Genomic DNA, 20,207 nt, shown 5'->3' with positions numbered 1-20,207 from the left:
TTGCCAAAATAAGTTTATCTTAACAAGCAAACGTCAAGAAAAGGGTTTATTTAAGGACAATACGTCGAAACAACTTGCAAAGATATCTATACTTTGTTGTTGTTTTTTTGTCCTAAGATACATTATTTAAAAAAAAAAACATCTTTGACATACATTTTATTTTATTTATTTTTACTATGAAATACATTGTATAGATATCATTTGTTGTATTTTTTTTTTTCAAAACAAATTAATTCTCTTCAAAATGTAACTTTTCCAAGTTCTAAAGAATTGTTAATTAACCAGTAATAAATTATAAAGACTGTTTCAAGGCTAGTTTAGTACCTCTGACGGATGGTTTTTTTTTTCATTTTCTAGCCTCATACCATGTGATTATCATCCATCACAGGATATAAGGATCCAGGAAGTGATATAAACAAGACATTTTAAGTGTGTTTATATTACAAATGGAACATTCAAAATGAAGTCCCTTTGGATATACATGTTAGTGTTCCTTGTATCTGTCAAATGTGTTGCGAGTAAGTATTGTATATAAAGTTTGTAAAGTGTAATCATGTATTAAATGTCGTATAGAAACAATATAACTGTAATCTAACTTATAAATTCGGAAAAATTGGCGAAATAAAGTAATTAGATCTTCAAGTGTGTATCTGTAAATGATAATTGTCTCCTGTCGAGAAAGTGTATATACGTATTTCAATGGACTGTTCTTTGTTTTCTAGTAATTTCCATGTGCAAAACTAACGAAATATATGAATTACAATTACAAAGTACGATTACAATGAGTAATAAATGCTATCAAACTCCTCCGTACAAATACATGCTTTCAGTAAGAAGGTTAACTTATTTAAGATTCATAAGTTTATTGCTCTAAAATTTTATGTTTGTTTATAGAGAAAGTGTATGGAATATACGTACGAAATATACATATTTCTTTGTTACTTGATAGTGTAATAAAAATAACATTTTATCTTCAGTATTATAATGTTGTTATTGTTGGTAAAACGTACTATTAGTGTTTATTTTTAAATATTGTAGGCCAGTGTAAAGGCAGAGAGACCTGTGATTGCCATTGCAATTGCTGTTCTTTCTGCCTTGGAAAATACTGCACTTCTTGCGCTGAAGGATGGAGCGGAACAACAAGTAATCTTGTCAAAGACGTAAGTAGAATGTTCCATGTTCTTAAAAATTAGCTATGTAACATGTTTATAACATAAGGATTTACGGACAGACGGACGGACGGACGGACGGACAAACAGACAGATAGATATTTTAAAAATACAGTTTAAATTTGCATTAATCACCAAATTATCTTCATGTAAACAAAAGGTTTTATTAATGGTAATTGTATAAAATGTTTTGGGAAAAATTGTCGATACAACAGCTAGTAGCACTGAAATCACACAGTAAAAGCAATTTGGCCCTCACACCATATAATATCAGTATTAGTAATTTTAACGTGGTCACCTAGGTAACATGAGCAAAAATAGTTCCCTACTGCAATATATTTGAAAGTGATATATAGCACTTGTAATGACACTTACAGAAAATTAGAATATGGAACATTGTGAAGAATTGATGCAGATTGCCTTTAATGTAGATATGCACACTTTTAAAAAATCACCATTATGTTTAATTTAAAAACTACAACCGTAAGGAGAAAATTGTTTATGCATGTTCAAATACATGTAGTTTTAAGGTTGTATACATAAAAACTTAAGAATATAAGAACTTAATAAAAATTATTGTTTAATAGCAATTTGCAAAAACATCTTACTAAAATCACCAAAGTATGAATATCTTTTTATGCTACTTTTAAAAGCTCTTTAAAAACAAAACGACTTTTTTAAAATGTTAAGTTATCTTTTGAATAAAGTCGACATAGCGGATATTTGTTTAACCTGAATCAGCTGTTGGTTAATCAACAAGAAGAGGATAAAAAATGATCAAATTAATGTATACAAAAAAAAAATTCAATGTAGATCAATATGATTTTACAAGTATATTGCATTGTAATGTTTCAATTAGTCGTAGTGCATAGAAGGAACTATGATCAAATAATCTAAATGTAGATAAATATGATAGGCAAAATGTCTACATCTATCTATATGTATATCCATTGATGCGTAACGGTTATCTATGCATGTTATGTTTTTCAAGAAAGCAGAAAAATGTGTTCAACGTTTGTGACGTCATAATAAAACTAGTTATTCTAACCTTTGAGTACCCCATGTGTGTGTAACGGTCTTATAACTGCAGTATCTTTTCAGACACTTTACATGCAAAAAATATTTGGAATGTATATTTAAGGAGGCCGATTTGGGTTTTTTTGCGGAAAAACTACAATAGCATAACTCTTTATTTTTTAACCATATGTAATTTAAACCAACTCTAGTTTATTTGCGAAGGTTCATGAAAATCGACCGTCTGTTTCTTTTTAGGGACCATCTCAAAATAGAGGTACATTTACTATAGGAATATATAGGAAACTGTCATTTTCCACACATCAAAGCAGTTTTAAAAAAATACTACAATAGCTTTTTTCTCAAATTGTTATATATGATTAGTAATATCATTTCCTACCTTATATGTAAAAAACACAAAATTCTACCGTCTGGTTTTTAGTGGGGACCATCTCAAAATATTAAAATGCACCAAATTTTGCTATATATTTGGATCATCATGAATGATGATTGGTATAATGGATTTATTCAAAAAATGAGGAAAATGTCCTCGAGGATAGCAGCATTCTGTATATAAAATTTCAACAGCGTACAATTTTTACTTTTTCTTTTATGTTATTTATTTTAACGTACTCCTACGAAGCTTCATTTTATCATAACGTCATAGGAACGCAATGGCAATGCTCCCCTACCGCACAACGTAAAAATCGTGTTAAAAATAAAAATTTCCTTTAAAAATCTAAATATTTTTATCTGTATTTTGTTTATTGTGTTCAATTTTATAAATGATATCGAAAAAAATTCATAAAAAGTATAAATCAACTGTATTATATTAGAATGCGCAAAAACATGCGCAATGCAAACTAAAGTCGGCCTCCTTAAGCATTGAATCGTTATCTTTTGAAAGATATAGTCTCATAACTGCAGCGGTGTGTGCATACAAATTGAGTAACGCGCCTTAGCGCGTTATGAAAATTTGTATGCACACACCGCTGCAGTTATGAGACTATATCTTTCAAAAAATAATGATTTAATGCTTATATTTACATTTTTTTAACTTCTTGCCTTGTCTGCAAATGTGATTTATACGTCAACATTTTGTTTTATCGTAAGGGTAAGTTCAAATTAATGGAAGAGCCTCTGTAACAGTCACAAGCGTGAACTTTGAGTCTCGCTTGTGACGTTCCATTTTACAGCGTTCAACGTTTGTGACGTCATAATAAAAGTAGTCATTCTAACCCTAGAGTACCCTGTGTGTTTTACGGTCTTATAACTGCAGTTTCTTTTCATACACTTTACATGCAAAAAATATTTGGAGTGTAAATATATTACTTTATTAATTAACTTTTTAAATAATAATTTTATTACCTTATCAACTTTATTAATTTTTTTCACTTTCTTTTTTCTGTGGAAATTAAAGTTCTTGGAAATTCTTACTTTTTGAAAAGTCCAAAGCAATGGCAATTATTTTCGGCAATTGCCAGATTTTCTTTCAAGTTGCATTCAAGTGTAGTACATACTTGATATTTTCTCCCCAATTGATATAATTTATCTTTACTTTATATATGAATAATATCCATTCGAAAATGTGTCAAAATATTGGAACATTCCTTATTATTCAGCTTATTACCTAAGCAACAGTTCTCATTTTTTATTTTTGAATTCTTTATTGCAACACCTTAATAGTGTGTACCAAAAAACTCAAGATTTGCAATATTCATTGAAATTAATGAAAAAAATCATATTTTGAAATTTCTCTTTCGTTACCATAGAAATACTTTGGAAACATGTGTTTCTATATAAAAAATTTTTTCTTATTCTTGAAAATGACAATTTTGTTTAATAAAATATTCTAACTTTGAAGCCCCAAGTTGTGCACATTACTCAAAATGAGTTCTCAAATAAGCATTAAAATGTCATTTTTACATCTCTACCTTCTGTTACCATGGCAACGGGACCACGTATCAACAAATAAACTGCGTTAAGCCTTTTTACTTATCAAAGTTTATCAAATCAAAGAATGAAGAAATTTTGAATCTTACATAGAATTAATCTTAAAACAGCTGAGATTCGCATCTTGACATCTCATTATTTTGTTGCTAAATTATGTTTGGCAATCTTCATTACATTGTATTTTAAAAATTACATGTAACAAATATCTTGAAAACGCTTCAGTTACCAAAGTCAAGAGTTCCGGATCCGCTCCGCTCTACATAAAATTAATATACATTTATATAGTGCGGGCGGATCAGAAACTCTTGACTTGAAAGATGTGCACATCCTGGTTTACATCATGCTTTTGACGAGAACTTTAAAGATCAACACATGTTAAAATACGTTCAAATTCTGAGGATTTCCTTCATAACACTTAATGCATTTTTTTCTTTAAGTATTATTTCTTTACAATGATATCAATGATAATCGATTTCATGATAAATGATCACACATTTCCCATGTATTTCTTAATACAGATAATAAACATATAAATATCAATAGAGATCAGGAATTTCATTTCCGTAATAAATCCGTGCAAGGACTTGTGAGATTATGTAACTTGTGAGGTATACATATTTTAGGGGATAATATATTTATAACACTGTACCGGATAATTATGCAAGTGCCAAGGTGGCATTTTTGCACCTGTCTGAGCTGCATGTGACGTAAAATTCAAATATGCCATATGGAAGACCATTGCCTGTAAAATTTAAGCAATCCACGAAAATTGGCCCCCACGAAATTTAATGATTCCACAAAATTTAGAATTTTCTACTGGAATAAAAGAACGAATTTTATTTCTGATAGGATTTGAACAAAACTCCCATAGGATTTTAATATCCGATTCCTACAGGAAATACTTTTCTCCCTAAAGAAATATAATTTCTTTAAGATTTTAAGAAAATCCTATAGGATTTTCAATATTTCCTGTATGAAAATTATTTCTCCTATTGGAATTATTATTTTCCTATGGGGTATTAATTTTTAAAGGTATATATCTCACCAGCCAGGTGAGTAAAAATAAAAACAAAATTAGTTATACACTCTCTAGACAATGGACTATCATTGGTATAAATGGATTTTTTCGAAACTGCATCTTAAGCGGGTGCAAAAATGCCATCTTGGCACTGGCATACTTATCCAGCACAGTGTTTTATGCTCGTTGTTAAGCGTTAAGTTGTTAATATATTAAAAATGATCTAGAGTTTAATAAAAAGTAGGTCAATTTATTTCCTTTGTGTAATTAATTTATCTCATTTCATACAGAGAATGTAGCTTACAATGCAGAAGCAACTTCTACCTCAACATATGGAAAATTCTTTGCGAGGAATGCTGTAGACGAGGATCTTTCGACGTTCGCTAGGACAAACAGAGAAGAGAATCCTCAGCTGATACTTAACTTGTCCGACATCTTCAACATCAAAAATATGTTTTTAAAAGCATATGCATGTAAGATATAAATCTCAAACGACGTCATCGATCTATAGATGGATACAATTTTACCGATTTGGCAAAGTTACTTGCTTTTGCTATAAATTGTCTTAAGCCTTTTTAACTTTTAAATTACTTCAAAATAGAAACAAGTGTCTCTGTGGTATAGGTGAAAATGGTGAATGTTTTATATTTCGAATGTGTCCGTAATTTATAAATTTCTCTCGATCTTATCTTATCAGTTTTATTTACGTCATCTGAAAATATATTGATTTCACTTACAGACAAGGATTCATACTATGATGTTTTTGTCACAAACTCTGTGTCAAATGTACTATCTGATTTCAACAAATGCAAAACGATCTTTGTGTATCAAGGACAAGAATTCAAAGGAAATGTGGATTGTAGCAGAATTTTAACTGGTGATCAGATTGTCGTTCAGATCGCGTTCACCTCAGCCCCTCTTTTAGTCTACGAAGTGGAGGTTTATCGTAAGTTATTTCCTTCTGAAGTTTACTCCAAACATCGTAAACTGTATGGAAAGTGCTAGTTTATCCGCTAAGTCTTAAATTTTAAGTTTAAAATATACAACTAAAGACTTATTACAATTTGTTATTTTCATGCTGAAATAAATTTTATGTTTGTTTCAAAGTGGTAACTTAAAGATAGCAATCTTGAATTTGATTGTTAGCTTAAACATTTAGGCTACGAATATCTACGCAGGGGCCAGGCTAGGTAACATTTCAACAGCATAGCTGCTACTTAATCCTACGTAGCAGCTACGATCTTGATCGCACCCCTGGTAACTTTGTGAATAGAAAAATTCCGTCACGTGAGTTGTACATGTAAGGTAGCACGCATAATGATTGAACATACGTTTACCTTTTTCAATCCATTTTTATCGAGTGGTGATGTTTTTTATTATAATTTTTAGATATCTGTAAGAGAAATCTTATACTTACCCCAAAAGCGTCTTTTTTTCATTATAATTATATATTTGTGAGTGTATTTGGGTGGATATGCTCGGGTAGTTTTAAATAGGCGATACTCTCTGTTTAATAACTGAAAATCTGATTATGACATGCATATAACCCCTTAGTAAAATTTAATGTAGATTAAGAATGAGTGAGAGGGTTAAAGTTTGTGTTCTGTGTTTTCGGTGTGTTTGTATTTATATATAAAACTATTGTATTGGTAATAATAGAAATAAAGCATTGAAAACTAAAAAAAAAAAACCATCATTTACACATTATTTATCCTAATCTTTTTTTCTTGGACTTTTTAGGTCACCTGATCACTCAGGTGACCTATTGCAATTGGTCTTCGTCTTTCGTCGTTCGTTTAACAATTTTACATTTTTAACCTCTTCTAGAAAACTTTTTGAAGCTAGGATAAGAGAATTCTAAATTGTGGGATAACCATATTATCCCCGGGGCCAACCAGACACTTGAAAGGAACCAATACGACCATATAGTAAAAAATGTCTTGAATCTTAGAAAATCGTCTTTACTTCCATACATATCTGAGAAAAAAATAAATGCACGGTTATTATGTCAATGAATTCCTTTACCTAATTAACGATATTCATGGTCCCTTGGGCAGTGGTTCAAGCCATAGGTCGGGGCCAATATGGACACATAGTGAAAATGTATTGATTTAATAAATTCTTTTGTACTATTATTACGGGGGGCTCTTTCCCGTACAGAACTAATACTGGGCCAACCGTGAGCTTATTCTCTTGTTGTTGGACCCAGCCTCATAAAACCCCCAACAAGCCAACACGCGTTTTAGTTTTCAGACTTTTATATAGACTTTACATGAAATATACTTTTACATGAGTTTGGTATGCATCAGCACCGTAGGTCTGATTCCAACTGACTATAATTTACAATTCAGAATAATATATAATGAACAATGGAACAACACAATAAAGGATTAACATAACAAGTACAGATGTAAGTAAATCAATTATCGTACAGCTATTGAGTAACTCGGGACATTTTGGCAGCATGTACAAAAAGGATTAATAAGATGAAAGAAGCTTAAGTGTCAATAAACATAAACAGAAGTCAATTAAAAGATTAGCTGTCCATCACTGATTGTGCCTCAGGTGGGATTAATGCTGCGCGGAATTTATAACGTTTATAAAACTGTTGTCGAAATAGATAAAAAGTTTTTGTAGCAATTAACACAAAGTCCGAAAAAGTTAATTTACACAATAATTAAAGATAGTCCGAAAGATTGAATGTCACACCGTGACACTATCACTGTTATGGAAGATAAAGTCATGCATTGTTATTATGTTTATGCTGTAATAATTTTGAATTGTGAAATTCACTGCCTATGACATGGGGCAAAAGTTGATATATTGTACTTAGGGGGGGGGGGTATAAAATATGGTCATATATTGAAAATGTATTTATACTGAGGGTAATTGTTGTGTGTCTTCTATTAACAATTTTAACTTCATCTTAAAACTATATGGTAAATTCTCACAAGATAACATTGAATCAAATATTTGTTCAAGTTTAGGAAATTTACTTTGATATCCTGTGCATTGTATACTTGTAGAAATAAGCTGTACGCATTTTGCGGGCATTATTTAAGGAATAGATTAAAAAATTACGCATTAGTTTTTTAAAACGATATAAAAGGAAGCGGTTTATAAAAAGCGTAAACTGTTCTAAACCATTTCATGTCGTATAAAACTAAAAAATATTTAATTCATTGCAAATAATTTAATTTTTGCCAATTTTTGTAGGAAAAAAAGTCTTTTGACCTTTAATATGACATCAAATTGTAAAAATTCAAACGTAATGCAGGCGGATGTATACTTTTTTTTTTACGTTAGTCTTATTAAGTTACTATGACGTAGGCAATATTCTTTATACGATATAAAATAATTTTAGCCAATCAGAAAGCACGTTACAACCAGAAATAAATAATAAAAACATATATTTACAGTCTACTGTGTTTTCCTATTACATTTTGTGATCTTAAAATGCCTCTAAATGCAACAACTAATCACTGGATACTCAAAGGTTAAAATGACGGAGTTTTATTATGACGTCACAAACGTTGAACGTTGTAAAGTGCAACGTCACAAGTGAAAATCAAAGTTCACGCTTGTGGCTGTTACTGTGGCTCATCCATTAATATTAACTTACAATAAGGAGAAGATAGGAATTTTAAGGTATAAATCACATTTGCAGACAAGGTAAGAAGCTAGATAAAATGTAAATATAAGTGTTAAATCATGATTTTTTTGAAGTATACAGTCTCATAACTGCAGCTATGTGTGCATACAAATTTTCATAACGCTTTAACGCGCTTTATTCAATTTGTATGCACACATCGCTGCAGTTATGAGACTTCAAATTATCATGATTCAATGCTTTAGTGAAACATCATAAAAGATTTATTACTAAAGGCCCGCAGGTCTCTTATTACCAAACGTTTACAATTTTTATGCCCCTGTAGCTAAGGTAGGAATCCGAATTCCCCCCCCCCCACCCACTACCACCATTTTCACGAATAAATATTTATCAAACATCAAATAATAAAAGTGTATTAACAGTCACACGAGTCTTAGGTTAGGGTTTAGACTTCAAAATAAAGTTTAACGACGGCGAGTACAGTTCATGCTTTCGTGCAGCGCTTCGTTTGCATTGTAACGTCATCTTGTTTCTCGGTTGACGCCATACCGTTAGTATTATGGATTTAACTGCAAATATGTAGCAAAATTTGTCGAAAACAGCTAGCTTTAGGCGTAAAATTGATATCATTTTGTAAAGTAAACATAAGTGTCTTTAAGCATAAGCTATATTTGGGCTCGGGTCGAAATAGTAAAGAGGGTTCAGCAAGCCTATTCTTCTGGTACGTTTTCTTATTTCGCCTAAATATAGCTTAGTACATATATTTCAAGACAGTGACCACGTATTTTAATTTTATGACCCTTGATAAGTGATGTCATATAATCTTAATTACTTAAATATGTCTGTTTTATTAATACTTTAAAGATCACAATTTTCACTTTTGTCAAATAAAATTAGCCTTAAGTTTATCCGACAAATTTTGGAAATTTTGCATGCAAAAAAAAAATAATTAATAGGACCACTAAAACAAACCAGGAGGTAAAAGATTTTTGTTATTTGAACATTTAATGTCTTTTAACGTAGCAATAACTTTCATATTTGGAAGAGAAAAAAATCCCTAGTGCAGAAGTTAAAAAATGCAAAAATGAGCCAAATTGATACATTTCAAGCAAAATCCCATTGGTTCCTATGTTAAAAATTGAAAAAAATTGAGATGACCCCCTAAGCAAACGATGCGGTTAATGTCTGATTTTTTTTTTATTCTTAGAGTTACAATTACATCAGTAGAAGTTCATGTAAAAATTCTGGAAACCAGGTGACCGTCAAGGCCTGTGGGCCTCTTGTTTAAATATTAAAAAAATATTGCAGAGCAAAAATTCTAGGAATTGAAACAAGCAGTCAGTATGTTTAATCACCTGAAAAACTAAATAATTTATAAATGGTATGATAAAAAAGATCTTTTTGTAAGATATTCATAATATATATTCCAAATAAACGTGTAGAAATATTTTGTCATTTTTTTTTTAGCGATATCGATTCTACTTCAACAACAATATGAAGGATGTCCATTAAAAAATGCTCAATTTTCACCATACATATACATACGGCGAATATCTGAAAATTTCATTTGCATTTTTGTGAAGTCGCCAATGTACACGTGTTGATAATATATTTCAAACGCTTATAAGTAATTACGTATGCGGATCTCATATAAAGCAACAGCAAAAGTAAACAAATATATTTATCGGTATATAGTCCAATTCTCTAATTGTTGTAAAATTTACATTCACAAGAAACGTTTTTAACCGGGTTTTCCAACGGAAAAATCCGGTTATTAAAATGGTGAAAATGGCGGGCGGGCGGGCGGGCGGGCGGCTGCCAAAAGGGTACCCTCATTGTACGGATAACTCCTCCTACAGTTCTCAAGATAGGAAGTTGTTCTTTTGCAGATCAATTGTACATATATCAGAGGTGTGCATATTGCTAGGATTTTGATTTCCGATAATTTATCGAAAAAATACCAGCTGTTGAACTTAGTCATTTTTCGGCAAAATATTGTATATAGGGTACCCTCATTGTATGGATAACTCCTCCTACAGTTCTCAAGATAGGAAGTTGTTCTTTTGCAGATCAATTGTACATATATCAGAGGTGTGCATATTGCTAGGATTTTGATTTCCGATAATATATCGAAAAAATACCAGCTTTTGAACTTAGTCATTTTTTGGCAAAATATTGCATATAGGGTACCCTCATTGTACGGATAACTCCTCCTACAGTTCTCAAGATAGGAAGTTGTTCTTTTGCAGATCAATTGTACATATATCAGAGGTGTGCATATTGCTAGGATTTTGATTTCCGATAATTTATCGAAAAAATACCAGCTGTTGAACTTAGTCATTTTTCGGCAAAATATTGTATATAGGGTACCCTCATTGTATGGATAACTCCTCCTACAGTTCTCAAGATAGGTAGTTGTTCTTTTGCAGATCAATTGTACATATATCAGAGGTGTGCATATTGCTAGGATTTTGATTTCCAATAATTTATCGAAAAAATACCAGCTTTTGAACTTAGTCATTTTTTGGCAAAATATTGCATATAGGGTACCCTCATTGTACGGATAACTCCTCCTACAGTTCTCAAGATAGGAAGTTGTTCTTTTGCAGATCAATTGTACATATATTAGAGGTGTGCATATTGCTAGGATTTTGATTTCCGATAATTTATCGAAAAAATACCAGCTTTTGAACTTAGTCATTTTTCGGCAAAATATTGCATATAGGGTACCCTCATTGTACGGATAACTCCTCCTACAGTTCTCAAGATAGGAAGTTGTTCTTTTGCAGATCAATTGTACATATATCAGAGGTGTGCATGTTGCTAGGATTTTGATTTCTGAAAATTTATCGAAAAAATACCAGCTGTTGAACTTAGTCATTTTTTGGCAAAATATTGTATATAGGGTACCCTCATTGTACGGATAACTCCTCCTACAGTTCTCAAGATAGGAAGTTGTTCTTTTGCAGATCAATTGTACATATATCAGAGGTGTGCATATTGCTAGGATTTTGATTTCTGAAAATTTATGAAAAAAATACTAGCTTTTGAACTTAGTCATTTTTTGGCAAAATGTTGCATATACATGTAGGGTACTCCATTTCACTGGATAAGGGTTGACATGAATTATGGATACAGTTTACATAAAAGAAAACCCGGTTTGCTGTCACATTGACAGCTTTTCACTTGTTAAGGCATATACGACCATCATCGAAACGAACAATGATCGATCATTCTATAAAGATCTTTATTGGTGCATGGAACGATGAATAAAAGTTCAGATATCTAAGAATTTATATACAATGAAGCATTTTTAACAATTGCAAATCTGTCTTACCAGCTTACTCCCGCGGTATCCAGAAATGTTGTTTATGATTTAAGACAAAAAAATATAGAGGGATCCAATAATTGCAACTTAAACCCTAAGTACACACTTTATGTTGATTATGTGATCAGAGATCAGTCCCAGAAGCTACGTTAAATACGTATCAATTGCCAGATACCGAGATCATTGCGCTTGTGTTTCTTTACAGAATGTAGCCAAGGTACCTACGGAGATCTATGTGGCAGTGAGTGCAGAAACTGTATAGATAATAGATGTGATGGGTATACAGGTGTCTGTGATCGTGGTTGCAAGATTGGTTGGCAGGGGGGGGGGGAGGGGAAATGTGACATACCTTGTTATTTAAATTGTAAGGACGGTAAATGCGACAAAGATACGGGAATTTGCACAGAAGGATGCAAACCTGATTGGTACGGAGACACATGTAATAGACAATGCCCATCGAAGTGCGTAACGTCTTGTGATCAATCTGTAGGATGTACAAATTGCCAGATAGGCTATAATGGACCGAACTGTAATCCATGTGACGGTAATACGTACGGCAAAAACTGTAGCTTGACTTGTCAAAATTGTGATGACTGCAATATTGTTAATGGATGTGGTGAATGCTGGAACGGTTTTTACGGTGATCTTTGCAACCTTGAATGTCCAAACCAATGTAGAAATGATAAATGCTATAAGCAATCAGGAGTTTGTAAAGACGGATGTAAAGACGGACTTGCAGGTAGTAAATGTGAAACCCCTTGCAAAGAAAACTGTGCAACTTGCGAAACTGACAATCTTTGCATCTCTTGTGTAATTGGAAGGTTCGGTCCAAACTGCGAATTCCTTTGTCCAGAAACCTGCGGCGGAAGTAAAACATGTGACAAGAACAATGGGGTGTGCTCGGAGTGTGATCATGGATCTTTTGGTCCAAATTGCACACAACAATGCAGTAAAAACTGTCTAACTGATACATCAAGTGTTTGTAACAAAAATGGAACCTGTATTAGTGGATGCGTGGACGGATGGTTTGGTCTACAATGCGATAAACAATGTCCAATTGAAAACTGTGAAAAATGCAACTTATTATCGACCGGCTTTTCGTGTGAAATTTGTAATGTTGGCAACTATCTAGACAATGGACAGGAAAATCGGAAGTGTGTAAAGTGTCCTACTAGATGTGTAAGATGTGATAGCAAATTAAGATGCACAAAGTGTGTTCCAAATTTTTATGGACAACAGTGCCAAAATGAATGCAACATAAACTGTGTAGGTGGTTCACAAAGCGTTCACAAAACGTTCACCGTTCGTTCAGCGTTCACTTATCGTTCAGTCCATTTTCATTCATTTTCATTCGGAAATGAAAATATCAAAATTGAAAGGATCGTTCTTTGCAAGTTATAGCAAAATGATAAAGAACCCGTGCGGAAAGGTGGAAGGAAACTTATATTAGACATAAAACATCATTTTGATAAGAATTTAATCCGTAGAATTTATAGTACATATTCTTGAGCAGGTCCGTTTTTTGTTGTTCCTTTTTATGACTTCATACAGCGATGAATTACATGTACTACACAAATATTATTTATTGATTCATTTAAAGACTTCAGTCGTTAGAAAACAAAAAGAATCAACGAATCATTCGACACATATAAAGATAGACAAAATTGTAAATAAGAAACGGGCTTTGTATTTGTATAATTTTCACAATTCATATACTGTACATGTATATGTAATTCCTTCGATATCCGATCACAAAGATATCCATGTTCGACAAAAAACATAACAGATCAATTTAAGAAATGAAAGATAACCAGTAATGAATGCTTGTATATTTATACATTAACAATAAATGCAAACAATTAATCAATAAATTTGATGATTTTTAAATGATTTATAAAGTTAATGAATTTCTTAACGTATTTGATTTTACGACATTACGGAAATCTTTTTTCTATTCTACAATGTAAGTAGTTTCGTCACGCACGAGTGACTTGGCGCGTAGTATAAATAGTTTTTCATGTGTGATTTTGGTCATTGCGACGTTCGTTACAAGATTGTTAGTAGTTGATAGTAAATGTCTTCTATAAGTGGCAGAAATTTAGGTATCAGGAGAACACGTTCCCAAGAGAAAACGTACCCAGGAGAAAACGTACCCCATTTCTACGGTACGTTTTCTCCAAGAGAGTACGTACCCAGGTACGTTTTCTTTTGGAGATAACGTACCCTATAACAATCATAAACATAATTTTAAACAGTTTTAAAAAATATTTTACTGCAAAAATTTTGAGGAATATATGAATTTAATAAATACATGAATTAATTAAAAGTGATTATTTATATGTATCGATTGAATATTTAAAGGATTTGGACATGTCGATTAGTTTTTAATTAAATACTTCTTTAATGCATACTTTATTGCATATATAAGTATAGAGGAATATATAAATTTCCTAAATAATATCTTTTGAATAATATAGATCCCGTAAGGTTTTTCTTATATTTGTATCGTTTGAATATTTAAGACTTGGACATGATTTAACTTCAACTTTATTTTCATAAATGATTTTCAAATAGTTGATTAATAAATTTACCATGTTTGTTATGTGTATTCTGCTTTTATTAAGTATTTAGTAATTTCAATGTAATTATTGACCTTTGAGACTTTCAAAGATTGATCAATTCTAGGAACATTTTAGCAATGAAAAAAAACCCACCTTTTTATATAGATGACGTATAATTTATCGAAAAAAACGCGCTATATCGATTTCTTAAAATACTCATGGTAATTAAGTTCTCTAAATTAAATTGTTATCAAAACTATTATGCATTTGTTTATAACACAATTATGGTCTAATTAATTATTGTACGTGGTTATGTATATAAAATCAAAAGCAACAAATGGTAAAAATTTTGGGGTTTTTTTGTATAATTTATTTTATTGTAGCACGGAATATTTATTAAAACTGTTATTTATGATTTTTATAGGGTACGTTCTCTCTTGGAGAAAACGTACCCTAGAATTTGGTACGTTTTTTCCTGTGTACGTTTTCTCTTGGGTACGTTTTCTCCAGCATTCGAAATTTAAACCCAAAACAGACAAGAACTATTGATGAGGAGCAATTTGACGCCACGGACGCAGTTCGTCTTTTTAACCGACGCATTGAGTCAGCACTTAAGAAACAGAGAGTGGCAATTGTTTCGGAAATTCACGAGAAATTCCAGTCCAAGAACTCCGAGTCATGTGTTTTGCGTGCCGAAGGTAACAGAATTCAATTCTCTTTTAACGAAGAAAGGATGAGAAGTTTCGAGCTGATTAAAAGAAAGCTGATGATAGATGATATTAGCGAAATACTATACTAGTATCCCATATTTTGGTTGAGAAAATATATTTCTTAAATTTTCTTTATTGCAATTGTATGTTTCTGCAAGTGATTATTTGTTTACAGCTACATTGTATAACTTACAATAAATCTTCGGGAGTTTTTAAAGTCGGCAATCCATCTACACCATTGTCCTACACCAGAGCAAGAGAGATTCTGTTATCGGCTCTCAGTAACATTGGCCTTGACGGTTCACAATGTTCTTTACATAGTTTAAGAAGTGGGAGTGCTACTGCTGCTTCGAACATGGGCGTTTGGCTTCTGATAAGGCTGAAATGGGTATAACGACGACAGAATTCAGAAAAAAAACTTTAAGTTTCGATGAATTTGGGCTTATAAATTTGTTTAGACAACTTTACAACTTTGTTTATTTGCGATCCTTTAACGAACGCACCTAACCTATTTCATTTTTTTGTTGTCTTTTAAATTAGACAAGAAAAGATTTATTTTTGGAGGAGTAAAACGAGGGAGAAAATAAATGAATTTCTTAACGTTTTTGATTTTACGACATTACGGAAATCTTTATTCTATTCTTAGTAGTTTCGTCACGCACAAGTGACTTGGCGCGTAGTATAAATAGTTTTTCATGTGTGATTTTTGTCATTGCGACATTCTTTAGAAGATTGTTAGGAGTTGATAGTATCTATCCCTGCCCTCGTTGTACACGGTATTGCACATTTGACATGTTTGTCTATATGGTATGCGATTATTTTATATATACGTTTTGTGTCTTAATGTTATTAAATGCGATATTTTAACGAACGCACCTAACCTATTTCATTTTGTTGTTGTTTATTAAATTAGACAAGAAAAGATTTATTTTCGGAGGAGTGAAACGAGGGAGAAGATAACTTTAATTATAATTTCGCCGAACGAATCAGCCGATTACCGTTAAACTCATTTAATTACTACATGATTAGGATAAAAGAAAATGTAAATGTTTGTTTAAACAATAAATGACAGTTCGTAATCTGCTTTACTATAGTATTTGTTTTAATACATGTACATATATCTAATGAAAACAAAATGTCATAGCTTAATTGAATATTTACGTAAATTATTGTGTACATCCCGCGTACGATTAAATATTTCCGATGCACATGTATTTAAGCTAACTCGTTCTAAAGATTTTCGGCAATAATAAGACATTCTTATTATTACATTACTCGATTATTCGTTGTTAAAATCATTATTGTCTTAAATTTGGTTTTATTTAACTGTTATTCCTAAACATAAATGGAATGGTAAAAAATAGAATAGGATAAATATTATTTGTAGGTTATTGGAAAGGATAGGATTGTTTTGTCAACTTTCACAATAGCAACACAGTGCATTCAATTCATTAGCTATTTTTCCTGATTGCCGACGAATTATTGTAAGGATAACCCCCAAGGCACTACGAATAAATCGTTGATCTTGCGTTCACAAAGCGTTCATATATCGTTCACCGAGCGTTCGCCGTTCACTTTGCGCTCTGTTTGCATTCTGCGTTCGCTCATCATTCATTGTTCATTAGCGTTCACCAAATTCCGTTCAGCGTGCGCTTCCCGTTCTCTCAGAGTGCGCTCACCGTACGCTCAAACTGCGCTTACCGTTCACTCACTGTTTAAGTAGGAAAGTAGGACGTTTCAGGGACTGTAGGTCACAGACAAACAAAATAGTCAGATATTTGGAATAAATGGTAGATATATGATTTTCTTTAAGAATGATAAATGTTGAATATGCTGTCATAAACTGCCTATAATTTAAGTAGAATTTATTGTAGATTCAAGTACGTTAACAGACAGGGAAAAGGAGGTGAACATTCGGAAACTGCAAATAGAAAATCTAAGGCTTGATAATAAAAAACTTCAAAAAGAAATCCAGAAACTTGAAGTGGAGACAGAAGTTTTGCAAGTCAAAAAGAACTATTATAAATCTAAATTGCTAACAGTTAAAGAAGAACACCCTGAAGTTGCTGCTAAAATGGAGAAAGACAATGAATCTTAGAATATTTTTTTCCCTTTGAAACACAGCTATGTACATAGAATTATTAAGGATGATAAGCACTTATATACAGTGTACATGCATCTCGAGGAAGGCCTCCTCTTTAATAGGTAAACATTGTTTAAAATTATGAAAGAAGGAACAAGCTATAATACATTATAGTTTGAAAAGTCCAACGTTAAAATATACCTTGCGGTTAAAATAATGATAAAACATTTAGTGGAATAGCAGTATAAGGGTGGTATGATTTCGGCCTTTTCTCCAGAACCACTGGATCATATTTAATCAAACTTGTTTAAATAAAGGACCAAGCCCTCCTCCAATGAAAATAAATAGTTACCAAAAAAATAAATAAATAAATGAAATGAAAAAGGTTGGTCTGTTTCTTTTTCCTAATAAATCAAATATCAGGTGAAACCAAACTTTTTATAAACTTCTTTATATTTAGATGTTCGATAATGCTAATGCTTAATTTACGACCCGAGGGGTTTCTTTGAACCTCCTTGTCATCAAGGCTTTTTTAATGTTATTTGTTTATGTCATTACGATCAAATACCACAGGTGTGTTTTGTTTTTGTTTTTGTAATGGTTACAATTAAAATAGATTTTAGTGGTATACTTGCCTCATGATCGGTATTGGTAAATAGTTTAAAAAATAAAAACTATATATTTATTTTTCAATCACAATATTAAAAGTTCATAATTGTATTATAATGTAAAATTGATTTTTAAAACTTCTAAACTTTCAAATTTAGAATATTTTTCAGTGACAACTTTAAGAAAATTTAAAAATAATCCACCGTTCATTTAAAAAACAAACATTGCCTTGTTATATGGATATAAGCATCATTGATGCATTACAACCTGTAGTATTCTTCCATGAACGAAAATCGTTCTTACATAATAAGTTTCCACAAAATACGTGCACCTTAATCTTGACACGCTTTATACGATCATATATTGTTTTAACGAAAGTACATCGTTTAATGTATCTAATATAGTATGTCATTTATCTGCCTAAGAATTTAGTTGCCGTGTGTAATAATGATAACCACCATCTAATTGCTTATATATACTTAAAAGAACAATTATAGTTTCACAAGCTTTTGATTAGAGGTTGCCGATATATCATTTAACAGTAACATGCTTTCTGTCTTGGTTCCTACAATGTACATCATAACGCTGGTTACTAAGTATGTATAAGAAAACCTATGAACATTGTATCCCTATGAAACTATAAAGAAACAAACTTTATTGTTTATATCTATGTATCTTTCTTACGATATTTTATACAATTACATGTATATAATTGAATGCCATGTTATTGATAATATCCAGTTTTTACCTCGATGAATATCTAGTATACACACCTATTGATTTGATCGCATATATTCCTTAAATAAGCAATAATTATATGTTTTGGAATTGAATAAACACGTGATCATTTAATTATGTTTTTTTTTAATTTTTACACTTAATCTTCATTACATAAAAAGCACATGCTTTACAAGATGGACTTTGTTTGTTTGACATTTAATGACAGTCATACAAGGACACATTAAAGGGGCATGGTCACGATTTTAGTCAGATTGTATTTCTCTCTTTTTATTATTTACAATGCTTTAGACATGCATTTCTAATGATCAAATGAAATTTCATCTAGTCATACGTGGGTTTATAAGCAAGATACAGGGCTCACAATTCTTTGTCATGTAAACAAGGCTCGTGCTCTGTTTTTGTTCACATAGGTTCAATGTACCACTTAAAAATCTTTTTCAAGCTAATTTGTCCCCCCCCCCCCCCCATCTTAAACATTAACAGGTTCAAACGTTTAACATATTCATTTTAGGTCCAAAACTGCAATTTTCACTTCAACATTCAAAATGTAAACAGACGCTTTGTTTACCTAGCAAAGAATTTCAAACTCTGGAACTTGTTCATTACTCAAAAATGACACTCAAATTTCGGTTCCCTATTAAAGATGCCTTACTGAAGCATTGTAAATATTTAAATCGGGAAAAACAATTCTGAACCAAAATCGTGAACATGCCCCTTTAAAGGATATTGTCACTATTTGAGCTAAAATTATGCCAATTTTTGCTTTTGCTATTTGTGTAAAGTTTAATCATTTGGTTAATGTGAATGTGAATCATGGATTCTAGTGCGAGCGAGGAAAAAGGGGAATAAATAATATTTAGTTACAATCGCTGAACTTTATACATTTTGCAATTGCTATTTGCATGTGCCTACCATTTTAAACTGCAATGCCTTTGCCATAATATTTTTTTTTTATTTGGAATTTTTTAAAGAAACATACAGTTAACATAATCATCACATATGTTAAATATTAGATAAATATTAGAAAATTCTTAACAGACATTTGGATAAAAGAAAATTTTATGCTTATTTTCCATCTCAGTAGTTAATTGTATTTTTGATTTGAAACGTTGGACAATGAGATCCATTTTAAATCAGAAAAAGGTAGAATACTTGTTTTTTAAACACCTCATTGTGCTGTCGTATTTATCAAGCTGTACTTCTACTAGAAATAAATTGAGATTAGATGAAATATGATGCATGGATGAAGTGCAGAAAAAATCAGGTGACTGTCCTTGTGAAAAACTCTAAAAGCCCTTGGATTTCTAGTAAACAACAGTAAAATAGATATCTACTACCAAACAGGTTATGGTGTAGATAAGGAGAACAGAGCTAAAACCACAATATTCCTGATTTAAGACAACTCCTTCAT

General features: G+C 31.6%; 1 pseudogene; it reads left to right on the top strand.

Annotated features, from left to right (window-relative positions):
• Positions 1-363: 363 nt before the first annotated feature.
• On the top strand, positions 364-18,892 carry LOC128168101 (uncharacterized; annotated as a pseudogene).
• Positions 18,893-20,207: the final 1,315 nt, after the last annotated feature.

Source organism: Crassostrea angulata, chromosome 10, assembly GCF_025612915.1.
Source record: "Crassostrea angulata isolate pt1a10 chromosome 10, ASM2561291v2, whole genome shotgun sequence".
In the NCBI taxonomy this organism is placed as follows: domain Eukaryota; kingdom Metazoa; phylum Mollusca; class Bivalvia; order Ostreida; family Ostreidae; genus Magallana; species Magallana angulata.
Note: the sequence above shows the minus strand (reverse complement) of the source record. Positions and strands in the feature narration are given on the sequence as shown.